Here is a 2,900-nt window from a genome sequence, read left to right as displayed (position 1 = left end):
TGTTTCATTACGTCGTGAATATACTTCTACAGTCATCGACCTCACTATTCGACGATTTGTAACCATTGCATCCCTAACATCTTCAACAAATACGTGTCCTGCCTCCATCTAGTTAACTTGTTGCTGACCCATTCTTGACATCAAGGTAGCCAACCTGTAGAACGTAGCCGAGAAGACATATGAAACTGGAAGATGTCGTGTTTTTAACAACACAACGTTGATCCCCTCCACCAAGTTTGTGGTCATTTGACCATAACGAAAGCCCTCGTCAAAACTTTGAGCCCATTATCCCGGGTCCATGGTACCCAACCACTGTTGGCGAAAAATGTGTGGCTCTAGCTCGTGCATTGCATATGTATTAAGAAAATATAAGTTATAGTATTGCTCTAAAACATTAAAACTTATATCAAAAAGATAAGGTAATTCTTTTCCCATTCTCACAACTTGTCTCTTCCAGTTTGCATTCTTATAATCTCGCTAGAAGTTAGCCGCGATGTGCCGGATGTAGTAAACAGATCTCCATAGTACACCGAAACGCCTAATGGCTATTTCTTTCTATCGAAAATGGTGCAAATATTATCATTGCTAATAACATACCTCCGCAGATTGGTAAGGAAGAATTCTCACGATTCCATGTTCTCTTTATTGATGATGGCAAATGCTATCGGGAGCATGTTCCTATTGCCGTCTTGAGCAACTGCAAGAAGTAGGATCTGTGTGTATTATCCATATAGCTAGGTTCCATCTACTTGCACAAACAGTTTGTAGTGGGGAAATGTGCGCACACATGGATCAAACGTCCAGAACATCTGATGGAAATTTTTTTTTCTCGATTGTAGCTGGTCATCCGACCCGTAATAAGGTCATGTCTGTAACTCAATGACAGTCCTTGGCGTGTGTTCCTTCACAGTGGCTATCCATCTCTGTGACTCATTGTACGATGCATCGAAATCTCCGTACAATTGCTCCATTGCCATTTGTTTGGTTATCCATGCATTTCGGTATGATACTCGATACTGAAATCGTGTTTGTATTTCGGCAATCAGTACCGAAACTTTAATGGTTGGCATGTCTTTTACCATTGGCATGATGTACGTACAAATAGTTTTAGAGTCAAGTTTTCGATGATCTTCTGTCATGCGTGTTAAAGTGCATGTGTGAGGCCCAATAAATTTTCGTATCTTCCACATCTGTAACTTTTGGATAAATGCAGCTCGTATCCGCCAATTGCAGCCTTCTGCCGACCTTCAACACTCTCCAATATATAATGTTGGTTTAGACACGACGACTTTATAGTCTACTGATATATTCATTTTATACCGCTTAATGACAAATACGCATTCTTCCTTACTTTCGAATCTCTGGCCCATGAACAACTCCTCAGGATCAGAATATACGGCCATCCGGTGAACATGTAGTATTTTAGGGTACTCTAAAAACTCGGGGTTTATCCGAGACATGTGTGCCCCAGGATTATTGTGTATCACATTATAACGAATCTGGTTTCCGACTGAAGACGCGTTAACGTTTCATCCTCATTCATGCCTTCGTCGTCAATATCATCCGGGACCTCGTCCACATCAGGATCACTCTCACTATTGACTTCGTGAACAGCAGGATCACTACTATAGTATACATCATCACCAACCACATTAGTCTCGGGTGCAGCATTAAGATCAATATCAATCCTGTGTATAGTTGTTTGACTATCAGCATACGATATCGGAACCACCATAAACTGCTTTTGAACTCCATCTTCTTCACCTAATAGAGTGGGATCTTTAGTTGCCTCAACACCAGCTAACTCAGCAAATAACTTAATCGGTGTATTTTGGTTGCTCCGAGTCCCACAACAAAGAGCAACCATTGTCTCCACGCCTTCATCGTCTACAAGTTCCATTTCTATAAATTTTATTGGATCCGTCAAAACTGGAAACTTGTAGAAAAGTTTTGATATCCTTTTCCCACAATGTCTAGATATTTTTTCACTAATTTTTCCTTCATATCATCAAATGAGATATTTCTATTAAATCTCATTGCTACTTGTTTGCGACATTCAAATATACATCCCACGGTTGTTGTCAAAATTTCTCCATTGAAATAAACACATACAAAAAATCGATTCTCCATCTTCAATACTAGATCTGATAAAAAAAATTTCAAAATTCTTAAAACAATTTCGAAATGCAAAAAAATTACATAAAATTTTTAATGCAAAATTTTTCATTCAGAAGCTAACAAAATTAATAACCTAACAAAATAACTTTCAAATAATAAAATTACTAACAAGACTCTACATTCTGTTTAAAAAGAAATAAACCAAAATACCTTATCCTTCTTCTTGTTTTCCTTTCTTTTTTTCTTCTCCCTATCTTCTTATTTCCGTTCTGCTAAATTTTGTGTCTGTTCCTCTGCTAAATTTTATGTCTGTGCTCATTTGATTTTCGGAGGTATATATAGGGGAAAAATTAAGCAACAGTGGGCCCCACCATTCGCGCCTCTGAGTTAGACACAACTAGTCGCGCCTCTGAGATAGGCTCAACTAGTCACGCCTATTAAATAGGCGCAACCTGTATTTCTTATCTATACCCAGGTTATATATTGATCCGGGAAAAAATTAATAATATTTTATTGAACGAGAAAAAAAAATTTAATATAAAAAATTAATTCGCGCCTCTCAGATAGGCACGATTAAAGAAAACATACAATTTCGGTAATTAATCTAGCTGACAACCTATTTAAGTATTTAATTTTTTTAATATATTTGGGTAAAAAACTCGTTGGGTGTATATTTTCATTTATTGTCCGAGTATAATCTCTCACTGGTTATCCTTATGGACTCAAAATGAAGGAATTCAATTCCTTGTGGTGATCAAGATGCAGAACTGACATTGGGTGTT

Source organism: Gossypium hirsutum, chromosome D07, assembly GCF_007990345.1.
Source record: "Gossypium hirsutum isolate 1008001.06 chromosome D07, Gossypium_hirsutum_v2.1, whole genome shotgun sequence".
In the NCBI taxonomy this organism is placed as follows: domain Eukaryota; kingdom Viridiplantae; phylum Streptophyta; class Magnoliopsida; order Malvales; family Malvaceae; genus Gossypium; species Gossypium hirsutum.
This window is presented reverse-complemented; position numbering follows the sequence as displayed.